A 15,199-nucleotide genomic window follows, 5' to 3' on the forward strand; every position below is an offset into this window, starting at 1 on the left:
TACCCAGGCTCAGCTCTACGTGACTCCAGCCCCACACCAATGTGGCTGACTCAACTGTCCTCTGAAGTGACTGAGTCAGCCCTGTGGTTGTAAGAAAGCTCCAACCATGAATTTCCAAGGATGGACACTAAAGTCAGCAATGCCCACACACTGAGAATGAACAATACTGATTTTGGCACGACACACCGGTTATGTTACACCACACTAAGGGCCTCATGGTCTGATTTGCCAGCGGGATAAAGCCTCAGAACAGCAGGTTGTGTAGTGTCCAAAGATGTGCAGGTTGGGTGGATTAGCCATGCTGAATTGCCCCTTAGTGTCCAAAGACATGCTGGTCAGGTGCATTGGCCATGCTAAATTCTCCCTGAGTACATGCGAACAGGTGCCGGAGTGTGGCGACTCGGGGATTTTCACAGGCGATTCATAGAGATTTACAGCATGGAAACAGGCTCTTTGGCCCAACTTGTCCACACATCCCCGTTTTCACCAATAAGCTCGCCCCAATTGCCCGCATTTGGCCCATATCCCTTTATACCCATAGAAATCATAGAATCCCTAATGTGCAGAAGGAGGCCATTTGGCCCATCGTGTCTGCACCAATCACAATGCCACCCAGACCCTATCCCTGTAACCCCACCCATTTATCATGCTCGTCCACCTGACACAAAGGGGCAATTTACTATGGCCAATCAACCTAACCTGCTCACCTTTGGACTGTGGAAGGGAACTGGAGCACCCGGAGGAAACCCACGCAGACACGGGGAGAATGTGCAGACTCCACACAGACAGAGACCTGAGGCTGGAATTGAACACGGGTCCCTGCCGCTGTGAGGCAGCAGTGCCAACCACTGTGCCACCGTGCAGCCCATCTTACCCATGTAACTGTCTAAATGCTTTTTGAAAGTCAAAATTGTACCCGTCTCCACTACTGCCTCTGGCAGCTCGTTTGCAATAAGTGACGTTTCAACAAAATTAACTTAATTGCAGCGTTAATATAAGCCTACTTGTGACCAATACATAAACTTTAATCTGTAAACGGTGCCATCTTTGATGAAGAGTAAGATAAAAGCAAAATACCGCGGATGCTGGAATCTGAAATTAAAACAGGAAACGCTGGAAAAACTCAGCAGGTCCGACAGCATCTGTGGGGAGAGAATAGAGCAAATGTTTCAACTCTGGATGACCCTTCGTCAGACTCAAAGCGTTGTCTCGATTCTCTCTTCTGTCTGTGTGGAGTTTGCACATTCCCTCCGTGTCTGTGTGGGTTTCCTCCGGGTGCTCCGGTTTCCTCCCGCAGTCCAAAGATCTGCAGGTTAGGTGGATCGACCATGATAAATCACCACTTAGTGTCAGGGGGACTAGCAGGGGAAATATGTGGGGTTATGGGGATAGGGCCTGGGTGGGATTGTTGTCGGTGTAGGCTCGATGGGCCAAATGGCCTCCTTCTGCACTGTAGGGATTCTATGATTCACAGATGCTGTCAGACCTGCTGAGATTTTCCAGTATTTTCTGTTTTTGATAAAGTTATACCTCCCAAAGTAAACAGACAGTGGAAACAGAAGGTCCCTTATTTCATAACAAAATGGTGATTTTCGAACCACTGCCCAGAATCGACAGTCAGAAAAGGAACTTTGCTGTTAAATTAAAGTACTGTGTTCAGTGAAGCACGTTAAAATAATCTGGGTCAAATACCTTCAATTCACAATTTTGATTACACAATAAGGATTACACAATATTGATTCCACAATAATGATTACACAATAAGGATTACACAATATTTATTACACAATAAGGATTACACAACATTGATTACACAATATTGATTACACAGTATTGATTACACAACATTGATTACACAATATTAATTACACAACATTGATTACACAGTTATGATTACACAACATTGATTACACAATATTAATTACACAACATTGATTACACAGTTATGATTACACAACATTGATTGCACAATATTAATTACACAACATTGATTACACAGTTATGATTACACAACATTGATTACACAATATTACAAAGAACACAGAACAAAACAGCACAGGAACCAGCCCTTCGGCCCTCCAAGTCCACGCCGCTCCCTGGTCCAAACTAGACCATTCTTTTGTATCCCTCCATTCCCACTCCGTTCATGTGGCTAACCAGATAAGTCATAATCGTTCCCAGTGTATCCGCCTCCACCACTTTGCCTGGCAGCGCATTCCAGGCTCCCACCACCCTCTGTGTAAAATACGTCCTTCTGATATCCGTGTTAAACCTTCCCCCTCTCACCTTGAACCTATGACCCCTCGTGAACGTCACCACCGACTTGGGAAAATGCTTCCCACGGTTCACCCTAACTTTGCCTTTCATAATTTTATACACCTCGATTAGGTCACCCCCCATCCTCCGTCTTTCTAGTGAGAACAACCCCAGTTTACCCAATCTCTCCTTATAACTAAGCCCTTCCATACCAGGCAAGATCCTGGTAAACCTCCTCTGTACTCTCTCCAAAGCCTCCACGTCCTTCTGGTAGTGTGGCGAACGGAACTAGGTGCAGTATTCCAAATGCGGCTGAACCAACGTTCTATACAACTGCAACATCAGACCCCAACTTTTATACTCTATGCCCCATCCTATGAAGGCAAGCATGCCATATGCCTTATTCACTACCTTCTCCACCTGTGACGTCACCTTCAAGGATATGTGGACTTGCACACCCAGGTCCCTCTGCGTATCTACACCCTTTATGGTTCTGCCATTTACCGTATAGCTCCCCCCGACGTTAGTTCTACCAAAATGCATCACTTCGCATTCATCTGGATTGAACTCCATCTGCCATTTCTTTGCCCAAATTTCCAGCCTATCTATATCCTTCTGTAGCCTCTGACAATGTTCCTCACTATCTGCAAGTCCAGCCATTTTCGTGTCGTCCGCAAAGTTACTGATCACCCCAGTTACACCTTCTTCCAGATCGTTTATATATATATATATATCACAAACAGCAGAGGTCCCAATACAGAGCCCTGCGGAACACCACTAGTCACAGGCATGGAGCCGGAAAAAGACCCTTCCACTACCACCCCTCTGTCTTCTGTGACCAAGCCAGTTCACCACCCATCTAGCCACTCCCCCTTTATCCCGTGAGATCCAACATTTTGCACCAACCTACTATGAGGGACTTTGTCAAACGCTTTACTAAAGTCCATATAGACGACATCCACGGCCCTTCCATCGTCAACCATTCTCGTCACTTCTTCAAAAACCTCCACCAGGTTAGTGAGGCATGACCTCCCTCTCACAAAACCATGCTGACTATCGTTAATGAGTTTATTCCTTTCTAAATGCGCATACATCCTATCTCTAAGAATCCTCTCCAACAACTTCCCTACCACGGACGTCAAGCTCACCGGCCTATAATTTCCCGGGTTATCCTTCCTGCCCTTCTTAAATAACGGGACCACATTAGCTATCCTCCAATCCTCTGGGACCTCACCTGTGTCCAGTGACGACACAAAGATTTGCGTCAGAGGCCCAGCGATTTCACCTCTCGTCTCCCTGAGCAGCCTTGGATAGATTCCATCAGGCCCTGGAGATTTGTCAGTCTTTATATTCCCTAAAAAACCCTAACACTTCCTCCATTGTGATGGAGATTTTCTCTAACGGGTCAACAGTCCCGCCGAGACACTCCCAGTCAACACATCCATTTCCTTTGTGAATACCGACGCACTGCATTCATTTAGGATCTCCCCTACATCTTTGGCCTCCAAGCATAATTCCCCACTTTTGTCCCTGAGGGGTCGGATTTTTTTTCTCTGACAACCCTTTTGCTCCTACGTATGAATAAAATGCCTTGGGATTCTCCTTAATCCTGTCTGCCAAGGACATTTCGTGACCTCTTTTTTCCCTTCTAATTGCTCGTTTGAGTACTTTCCTACTTTCTTTGTACTCCTCCAGATCTCCCTCCGTTTTTAGCTGCCTGGACCAACGTATGCCACTCTTTTCTTTTTCACCAATCCCTCAATTTCCCTGGTTATCCATGGTTCTCGAATCCGACACTTCCTGTCCTTTTTTACAGGCACATGCCTGTCCTGTAGCCCTAACAACTGTTCCTTAAAAGACTCCCACATGCCAGATGTGGATTTACCCTCAAACAGCCTCTCCCAATCACCAGCTGTCAATTTCTGCCTAATCCCACTTAAGTTAGCCTTCCCCCAATCCAACACCTTCCCCTTGGGGCACCACTCATCATTTTCCATCACGATCCTGAAGCTAACAGAATTGTGGTCACTATTTGCCACATGTTCCCCTACCGAAACTTTGAAGACCTGACCGGGCTCATTCCCCAGTACGAGGTCCAGTATAGCCCCCTCTCTAGTCGGGCGATCTACATATTGTTCCAAAGAACCTTCCTGTACACATTTTACAAATTCCTCCCCATTCAGACTCCCAGCCCTACGCGATTTCCATTCTATACCAGGGAAATTGAAGTCTCCCACTACAACAACCCTATTTTTCCTGCACATATCCATTCTCTCCTGACATTTCCGTTCTTCCACTTCCCTTGGGCTGTTGGGGGACCTATAGTATACCCCCAACATATTGACAGCTCCATTCCTGTTGCTGAGCTCCACCCAGAGTGACTCGTTACACGACCCCTCTGAATTGTCCTCCCTCTGCACCGCTGTAATATGCTCTCTAACTAATACTGCTACTCCCCCACCTCTTTTGGCCCCTCGTCTGTCTCGCCTAAAACACTTGTACCCCGGAATATTCAGAATATTGATTGCACAACTTTGATTACACAGTATTGATTACAGTACTTTGATCACACAGTATTGATTTCATAATATTGATTACACAACATTGATTACACAATATTGATTACACAACATTGATTACACAACATTGATTACACAATATTGATTGCACAACATTGATTACACAACATTGTTTACACAATATTGATTACACAACATTGATTACACAACATTGATTACACAATACTGATTGTAAATATTTATTGCACAATATTGATTTCACAACATTGCTTACACAATACTGATTACACAATAATAGCCATCAAGAGTATAGAAACACAGAGGGACCTCGGTGTGCAAGTCCACAAATCCTTGAAGGTGGCAGTAGATTTGGAGATGGTGGTGAAGAAGGAATATGGTATGCTTTCCTTGATTGGACGGGGTATAGAGTATAAAAGCTGGAGTCTGATGTGGCAGTTGTACAGAACGCTGGTTAGAACAAAGAACAAAGAACAGTACAGCACAGGAAACAGGCCCTTCGGCCCTCCAAGCCTGTGCCGCTCCTTGGTCCAACTAGACCAATCGTTTGTATCCCTCCATTCCCAGGCTGCTCATGTGACTATCCAGGTAAGTCTTAAACGAGGTCAGCGTGACTGCCTCCACCATCCTACTTGGCAGCGCATTCCAGGCCCCCACCACCCTCTGTGTAAAAAATGTCCCTCTGATGTCTGAGTTATACTTCGCCCCTCACAGCTTGAGCTCGTGACCCCTCGTGATCGCCACATTTGGAGTACTGCATCCAGTTCTGGTCGCCGCACTACCAGAAGGACGTGGAGGGTTTAGACAGAGTGCAGAGAAGGTTTGCCAGGATGTTGCCTGGTATGGAGGGTCTTAGCTATGGGGGGAGATTTGGTAAACTGGACTTGTTCTCCCTGGAAAGACGGAGAATGAGGGGAGATCTAATACAGGTGTACAAAATTATGAAGGGTATAGATAGGGTGAACAGTGGGAAGCTTTTTCCCAGGTCGGAGGTGACGATCACGAGAGGTCACGGGCTCAAGGTGAGAGCGGCGAGGTATAACTCAGATATCAGAGGGATGTTTTTTACACAGAGGGTGGTGGGGGCCTGGAATGCGCTGCCAAGTAGGGTGGTGGAGGCAGACACGCTGGCATCATTTAAGACTTACCTGGATAGTCACATGAGCAGTCTGGGAATGGAGGGATACAAACGAATGGTCTCGTTGGACCAAGGAGCGGCACAGGCTTGGAGGGCCGAAGGGCCTGTTTCCTGTGCTGAACTGTTCTTTGTTCTTTGTACTCGAACAGGTGCCGGAGTGTGGTGACTATGGGATTTTCACAACGTCATTGCTGTGCTAATGTAAGCCTACATGTGACACTAATAAATAAACTTATCTCAAACAATGACGAGACAGAGTACAGGAATGAGATAGGGAATCTCGTGAACTGGTGCAGCCACAGTAATTCCTCCCTCAATGTCAGCAAAATGAAGGAGATTGTCATCGACTTCAGGAAGCGTAAAGGAGAACATGCCCCTGTCTACATCAATGGGGACGAAGTAGAAAGGGTCGAGAACTTCAAGTTTTTAGTGTCCAGAACACCAACAACCTGTCCTGATCCCCACATGCCGACACTATAGTTCAGAAAGCCCACCAACGCCTCTTACTTTCTCAGAAGACTGAGGAAATTTGGCATGTCAGCAACAAATCTCAGTAACTTTTACAGATGCATTCTTTCTGGTTGGGTCACAGCTTGGTATGTCTCCTGCTCTGCCCAAGACTGTAAGGAACTACAAAAGGTTTTGAATGTAGCCCAATCCATCACGCAAACCAGCCTCGCATCCATTGACTCTGTCTATACTTCCCGCTGTCTCGGCAACGCATCCAGCATCATTAAGGACCCCACGTACCCCGGACATTCTCTCTTCTACCTTCTTTCTTCGGGAAAAAGGTACAAAAATCTGAGGTCACGTACCAATCGACTAAAGAACAGCTTCTTCTCTGCTGCCGTCAGACTTTTGATTTGACTTATCTCGCATTTAGTTGATCTTTCTCTGCACCCGAGCTATGACTGTGACACTACATTCTGCACTCTCTCCTTTCCTTCTCTATGTTTTGTCTGTATAGCGCGCAAGAAACAATACTTTTCATTATATGTTAATAAATGTGACAATAATAAGTCAAATCAAAATAAACTGAAAATTAAGCTCACATCAATTTTGTGAAGCCCTTTCAGTCCCAGCAAGTCATTTGCAGTTGTCTTATTTACCAAACGGTCGCTACTTATCCGTTTGAGACATTAATATTCAAAAGAAAACAAGAATAAATGACCTTCTTGTTGCCAGGATCTGAGATTTAGTGTTGATCTAAAAGGTAACTAAGTAAAAAGAAAGGTAATTCGACAAGAAAACCAGATGAATGGGAAATCGAATAGCTTTTTCCATAATTCACACAGACCCATCATTTGCAAAATCGTGGTTATATGATGCAGTCATATAACAAAGTGAATTTTAAATTGTATCTCTGCAAATCATCTTAATTTGGATTGCTCATCCACACAGACCACGATTCCAGCTGTGGAAACTCTTTTAATTCATATCATTCATTCTCTCTCTCCATATTTGTTTACCCAACAATAATAAGATCAGATAGTCTGAGACTAGGTGACACAGTGGTTAGTGCTGCTCCCTCACAGCGCCAGAGACCAGGGTTCGCTTCCCGGCTTGGGTTACTGTCTGTGCGGAGTCTGACCGTTGTCCCCCATGTCATAGAGTCAGAGAGGTTTACAGCATGGAAACAGGCCCTTCAGCCCAACTGGTCCATGCCACCTTTTTTTAACCACTTAGCTACTCCCAATTGCCTGCATTTGGCCCATATCCCTCTCTACCCATCTTACCCATGTAACTGTCCAAATGCTTCTTAAAAGACAAAATTGTATCCGCCTCTGCTCCTGCCTCTGGCAGCTTCTTCCAGACATTCACCCCCTCTATGTGAAAAAATTGTCCCTCTGGGCCTTTTTGAATCTCTCCCCTCTCACCTTAAATCTATGTCCCCTACTTTTGGAGTCCCCTACCTTCGGGAAAAGATGTGGACTACCTGGGGCGGCACGGTGGCACAGTGGTTAGCACTGCTGCTTCACAGCACCAGGGACCCGGGTTCAATTCTGGTCTCGCGTCACTGACTGTGTGGAGTTGGCACATTCTCCCTGTGTCTGCGTGGGTTTCCTCCGGGTGCTCCGATTTCCTCCCACATTCCAAAGATGTGTGGGTTAGGTTGATTGGCCATGCTAAATTGACCCTAGTGTCAGGAGAATTAGCAGGGATATGTGGGGTTATGGGAATAGGGCCTGGGTGGGATTGTGGTCGGTGCAGACTTGATGGGCCGAATAGCCTCCTTCTGCACACCAGGGATTCTGTGATTTGATGTTTAACACAGAAGTGAATTTGAAACATTATTTCTGTTTTCCTCCCCAGACCAACACGTTCTTTCCTGGCTGGTCTTTCGGGGCGTGGTTGCTGTTTGCGCTTAGAATCTGCTTCAGCACTTGATGTAACATCAATCCAGTCGTTGCATAAGCAGTAACACCGAAGATATCATTGCAGAGGACATCAACTCACTTCCTGCGAGCTTCATTGCAGCTGAATATCACATGAAGCAACTAGAGCAGCATCACCTTCTGAGAAATGAAGACCAGAGTGCGATTGTAAACTGTCAACATTTTTAAAATCTTAAGGAGACATTCGACCTCCGGCATTTGTTGAAACTTCTTTTTGTAAAAGTCTTTGAAGAACAATGAGCCAAACTGTCGTGGAAACTGCATTTTATTTCAGGATTTGAATATTTCAAGCAGCCTCATTGTAAGGTATACTAGTTCCTCAACAGAAAACAGAAGATTCATTCCTGAAACATTACACTGTGCATCACATCATTGAGCTGACAGCAAATTAGCATCATGACATTGCTGTTTTAACGGGGGAATCTGGCTGAAAAATCTCTTATTTATAATATCGTGCGGAATAAAAAAAGACATTCCTTCTCATTTTAAACATCGCCATTCTGTGAAACATGGGAGCTAAAAAAAACATAGCACGGGAGTTATTCATGACGATGCTTTGTCCGTCAGGCTCCCTTCTCATTTCTCATTCTGAAACCACCCAGTAAATCCCAGTGACCACAGGATGGTTTTGCCTTGTTAAATGTTGCATTATTTTGGGTTGAATGGAATCCAGTGGTTCAGTTCCGTTTTTGCGTTGGCTTCAAGCGGATCGAGTTGATACAGCTTTACATTCCATGGCATGACTTGAGCTGAGCTCAAAGCAGGTTGGACGGTTGAGTTCAGTTGAACGGTAAGATGTCACAGTAATTTCATTGCAATGTTAATGTAAGCCAACTTGTGACACTAATAAATAAACTTTTAAACTAACATTTTTATTAAAGACAACCTTTCTTGATTAGTGCCCTGCACCCTAACAGCCTCTCCACCTACAGGGAAACATCTACACTCGAGATACAGAATTTCAGTGACTCCCTATTCACAGGATAATATATCGACATATCGATTGTGGTCCTTCAGTACTTTTCCATTCACAGAGATATACGTTCTAAATATGTCTCTTTGCGCATCTCTATCCACACCTCCCATCCATTGACTCTGTGACTCTGTCTACACTTCCCGCTGCCTCGGAAAAGCAACCGGCATAATCAAGGACCCCACACACGCCGGGCATTCTCCCTCCCACCTTCTTCCATCAGGTGACCTCCGTCTGAGGTCATGTACCAACCAACTCAAGAACAGCCTCTTCCTTGCTGCCATCAGACTTTTGAATGGACCTACCCCGCATTAAGTTGACCTTTCTCTCCACCCTAGATATGACTGTAACATTCAGCACCCTCTCCTTTCCTTGGAATCATAGAAACCCGACAGTGAAGAAAGAGGCCATTCGGCCCATCGAGTCTGCATTGACAACAATCCCACCCGGGTCCTATCCCCATCGTCCCAAATATTTACCCTGCTAATCTCTCTAACCTACATATCCCAGGACACTAAGGGGCAATTTATCATTGCCAATGCACCTAACCCGCACACCTTTGGATTTTGGGAGGAAACCAGACCCGGAGGAAACCCACGCAGACACAGGGAGAATGTGAAAACTCCACACAGACAGTGGCCCAAGCCGGGAATCAAACCCAGTTCTCTGGAGCTGTGATGCAGCAGTGCGAACCACCATGCCATTGTGCTGCTCACCACTGTGCAAAGAACAAAGAACAAAGAACAAAGAACAATACAGAACAGGAACAGGCCCTTCGGCCCTCCAAGCCCGCGCCGCTCCCCGGTCCAGGATTGAATCCTGAATCCAGGATCCCCACCCAATTTTCCAGCCTATCTACATACCAATATCCTATCCACCGAGCTGTCCCTCACAGCTACGATGCTTTGTTCATTACAACCTATTAACTTACCCCCACCCCCCCATTCCAGACCATGTGATCTCCAGGGAGAGGCGAAAACACAGAGTGAAAAACCCCAGGGCCAATATGGGGAAAAAAAAATCTGGGAAATTCCTCTCCGACCCCCTGAGGCGATCGAAACGAGTCCAGGAGATCACAATGGCCCCGATCGGAAAATGCTTCCCAACCCTAGTCATTTCCACTTCCACGAACACCATATGAATCCCCTGCCCCCGAGACAGGTTCCCAACTATCCGCAGTCTCACTCTGTACTGGCACCAGCAAGATGATCATAGAATGAAGCCTTGAAACGAGAAACCAGGAACAATTAGCCCGCGCCGCTCCCTGGTCCAAACTAGATCACTCTTTTGTATCCCTCCATTCCCACTCCGTTCATATAGCTGTCTAGATAAGTCTTAAACGTTCCCAGTGTGTCCGCCTCCACCACCTTGCCCGGCAACACATTCCAGGCCCCCACGACCCAATGCAATATGCATTGTCTGTATAGCGTGCAAGAAATAATACAATTCAATGTATACTAATGCATGTGACAAGAATAAAATCAAATCAAAACAAATCATCACAAAATTAAATAATTTAATTTATTCCTCCATCTGCCAACTTGTTCCCCATTCTGTTCTATTGTCTATATCTCTGTGCAGCCCCTTTGAATCCTCCTCATAGCTTTAATTCACAATTAGTTTAGAATCATATTGGAAATCTGGTAGCTAACTCCCAGCATCTTCAGTTACTTTGTTGACATATATTGGCCGAGTGGTATTATCGCCAGACTATTAATCCAGAAACTCAGCTGATGTTCCAGGGACCCGGGTTCGAATCCCGCCACAGGCGATGGAATTTGAATGCAATAAAAAATATCTGGAATTAAGAATCTACTGATGACCATGAAACCATTGTCGACTGTCGGAAAAGCCCATCTGGTTCACGAATGTCCTTCAGGGAAGGAAATCTGCCGTGTGGACCCGGTCTGGCTCACATGTGACTCCAGAGCCGCAGCAATGTGGTGGACTCTCAACTGCCCTCGAGCAAGTAGGGATGGGCAATAAATGTTGGCCCAGCCAGCGACGCCCATGTACCACGAACAAATAATAAAAAAACATAAACAGCTACATCCCCAATACAAATCTTTGCAATATTTCATAAGTTACAGCCAACCAGCCTGAATGTGCTTCAGTATCCCGACTCACTGTTCCGTGCCTGCTGACGAATTATCTATCCAATCCAGGCTGACAACCTGAGCCACAATCGGACACCTCGACTCTTTGTGCTGCATGCTATGGGATTGTTGTAATCCAAATCTATGACATCTACTGGCCCCATCGTGTAGGGCGGTGAACTCACTTGCCAACATGACAGGGGTGTGATTCAGTATACTACCAATGATGTGAGTTCAATCTCCCTACAGGCTGCAGTGATTTGTAAATATTGTCTCCACACCTTGTCCAAGAGTGGCATAGACAGAGTGGATAGTCAGAGGCTCTTTCCTAGGGTAGAAAAGTCAAGTACTAGGGGCCATAGGTTTAAGGTGCGTGGGGAAAAGATCAGAGGAGATCTGTGAGGCAAGTTTTTTACACAGAGGGTGGTGAATGGCTGGAACGCGCTGCCCGAGGAGGTGGTGGGAGCAGGTACGATAGCGGCATTTAAGGGGCATCTCGATGAATACATGAATAGAATGGGAATGGAAGGATACGGATTCTGGAAGTGCATACGGTTTTAGTTTAGGCAGGCATTATGATCGGCGCAGGCTTGGAGGGCCGAAGGGCCTGTTCCTGTGCTGCACTGTTCTTTGTTCTTTGAGTGGTGAACTGAAATGGGCAGCACGGTGGTACAGTGGTTAGCACTGCTGCCTCACAGTGCCAGGGACCCGGGTTTGATTCCTGGCTTGGACTAGGGGATTTTCACAGTAACTACATTCCAGTGTTAATGTCAGCCTACTTGTGACACTAATAAAAACAGCACATTTACTCTATCAGCAGTTATCTATTTCAGAGCACGAAAGTCGGCTTTAAGTTTTGGCGATGTTATATGGTTTAAATCTCTCGACTTATACTTATACTTCCACTCCAGATACTGAGAGCTCCTTGCTCTTATGAGTAAGTCCATTGGTTATCCTCTATTCCTGCTATGGAAATGACGTGTTCCACTGTGAAAACAGATGCAGAATACAGAATCCTCAAAATAAAGATTCAGAAGGGTCCAGAGGGGGAATTCTTTCACATAGAGTGTGGTGAGTGTCTGGAACAAGCTGCCAGAGGCAGTAGGAGAGGGGGGTACAATTTTGTATTTTAAAAAGCGTTTAGTCAGTTCCATGGGTACGATGGGTATAGAGAGATATGGGCCAAATGTGGGCAATTGGGACGAGCTGAAAGGTAAAAACTGGGCGGCACGGACAGGTTGGGCCGAAGGGCCTGTTTCCATGCTGTAAACCTCAATGACTCGATAACATAGGAACAGGAATTAAGAGCAGAAGTCGGCAAATTCAGCCCTTCGAGCCTGCTCCGCCATTCAATCAGATCATGGCTGATCTCTCCCTGGTCTCAAATCCACCTCCCCACCTGTTCCCCATATCCCCCTAATCCCTTTTTTATTAGAAATATATCCATCTCCTTCCTGAAACCATTCAATGATTCAGACTCCCCCGCGCTCTGGGGCAGCGAGTTCCACAAACTCACCACCCTCTGCGAGAAGTAGTTCCTCCTCATCTCAGTTTTAAATCTATCGCCTCTCAACCTGTACCTGTGACCTCTTGTTCGAGATTGCCCCATAAGAGGAAACATTTGGTCTTCAGTTACTTTATCAATCCCTTTTAAAATTTTATATACCTCCATCAGATCCCCTCTCATCCCTCTGAACCCCAGTGAGTACAAGCCCAAAGTGATTAATCTCTCCTCATACGTCAATCCTCTCACCCCCAGAATCAAGCTGGTGAACCTCCTCTGAACTGCCTCCAATGCAGCAACATCCTTCCTCAAATAAAGAGACCAAAACTGGACACAATACTCCAGATACTCTGCGGGATTTTCATCGAATCATAGATAAAAAGATTCTTATCACTTGGAAAGGTTTCATCAGTAATGAGGGGACCTTAGTACATTTTGTTTGACCCGAAGTGGGAGGCAGCCATTCCTGATCGAAACTGGACGATCTTAATATATTGGAACAGTGGAGTTCAAAGAGGTGCGAGAGACAATGAAATGGGAGATGGGAGGGAAGGAGGATATGTAAGGAAAGTCACTGAGCTGAGTTATATGATTATATATAGAGGTGAGAGGGGAAAGATTTCAAACGGAGCTGAGGGGCAACTTCTTCAAACGGAGGGTGGTGTGTGTATGGAATGAGCTGCCAGGGAAAGTGGTTGAGGCAAGTTCAGTACCAACATTTAAAAAGCATTTGGAGAGAGGGAAAGGATTAGAGGGATATGGACCGAACGCGGGCAATTGGGACCAACTGGGAGGGCACCATGGTCAGCATGGACTGTTTGGGCCGAAGGGCCTGTTTCCATGCTGTATTGCTCTGTGACTCGATATAGGCTGCGTGAGGAGATATTCTGTGACTAGCACTTTGCTGAGTGAAGTTGTAAAACTTGAAGTGTCCTTCCAGAAACCAAGAAAGATTTATGTTTCAAAATACACCCCTGTTTCTGAATATTTTGGTTTTCCACAGTGCAGTTGAAGAGTGTCAGAATTCATGTGGTTTGCCTTGAATATTGTGATAGCAGTTTTGCCTTGAGTATTATTTCTGGAATTTGATCGATCAACATCTGTAAGAGATAATTGACAAGAAATTAGCAGGGGGGTAGCAGGGTAAATATGTGGGGTTATGGGGATAGGGCCTGGTTGGGAATGTGGTCAGTGCGGACTCGATGGGCCAAATAACCTCCTTCTGCACTGCAAGGATTCTATGATCTTGGTTTCAGATAAAACTCGGCACAACATCGTGGGCCGAAGGGCCTGTTCTGTGCTGTACTGTTCTATGTTCTATCTATGAAAGTGCTTTTAAGACTATTCTCACCAACTGGAATTTTAATAAGACTGTCCATAATATACCACCTGAATCTCCCACACCTCATTTTTAAATTTTGCCCCCTCGAACTGACCCTTCAGCTCAGGGGAACAGCTGCTCCCCCTCTACCCTGTCAATGTCCTTCATAATCTTGTACACCTCGATCAGGTCACCCCTCAGTCTTTGCTCCAGAGAGAACAAACCAAACCTATCCAACCTCTCTTCATTCCTTAAATGTTCCGTCCCAGGCAGCATCTTGGCGAATCTCCTCTGCACCACCTCCAGTGCAATCACATCCTTCCTATAATGTGTCGACCAGAACTGCACACAGTACTCCAGCTGTGGCCAAACCAACGCTCTATACAACTCCATCATGACCTCTACGTTTTTGTAATTCATACCACGATTGACAAAGTTGAACAATAATATTCCAGCAAAGACGAATCGCTGGCAACCCCTTATCACACCTCAGCAGCTATAGACGCTGGTCGGCTCTGTGGTCCCGTGAGCCGTACCTCTGGTCAGGAGGGAACCACTGCCGTTCCATCAGCCCAGGTATTCTGCTGCGGGGAAGCAACTTCACTCTCTCCAAAGTTAGGAGGTGGTGGGAAGAAGCCTCCTCATAGCAGACGTTATGTCCAATCTATTTAGGGTGTAGCGGTGACGGAGTGGTTAGCACTGCTGCCTCACAGAGCGAGGGACCCGGGTTCGGTTCCCGGCTTGTGTCACTGCCTGTGTGGAATCTGCATGTTCTCTCCATGTGTGCGTGGGTTTCCTCTGGTTTCCTCCCACAGTCTGAAAGACGTGCTGGTTAGGTGCATTGGCCATGCTAAATTATCCCTCAGTGTACACGAACAGGAACCGGAGTGTGGTGACTCCGGGATTTTCACAGTAACTTCATTGTAGTGTTAATGTGAGCCCGCTTGTGACACGAATAAATATATTTTAATCGGTTGC

Source organism: Mustelus asterias, unplaced genomic scaffold, assembly GCF_964213995.1.
Source record: "Mustelus asterias unplaced genomic scaffold, sMusAst1.hap1.1 HAP1_SCAFFOLD_643, whole genome shotgun sequence".
NCBI lineage: Eukaryota > Metazoa > Chordata > Chondrichthyes > Carcharhiniformes > Triakidae > Mustelus > Mustelus asterias.